Raw genomic sequence first — 207 nt, forward strand, 5'->3', positions numbered from 1 at the left:
AAGTCGAGAAAGAAGAACTTAGAGAGGAAAGGGAGGAAACAGAGACAGAAGATGAGAAAAGGGAAAAGAGACGAGGTAGAGCAAGAAATAGAAAAAGAAGAAGGGAAGGAACAGAGAGTGAGAAAATGAAGAGAAAAAAGGAAGAAGCAGGCAGACAAAACTGGAGCAGAGACAGAAAGAGAAACGAGGACCCGACATGTCTATTGG

The 207-nt window shown here is 42.5% G+C and overlaps 1 protein-coding gene across 1 annotated transcript in view; it reads left to right on the forward strand.

Moving 5' to 3' along the window:
• LOC119586580 overlaps positions 1-207 on the forward strand; it is a 60,513-nt gene that overhangs the window by 37,145 nt on the left and 23,161 nt on the right. The window lies entirely within an intron of this gene.

The sequence above is a fragment of the Penaeus monodon genome, chromosome 21 (assembly GCF_015228065.2).
Source record: "Penaeus monodon isolate SGIC_2016 chromosome 21, NSTDA_Pmon_1, whole genome shotgun sequence".
Lineage (NCBI taxonomy): Eukaryota > Metazoa > Arthropoda > Malacostraca > Decapoda > Penaeidae > Penaeus > Penaeus monodon.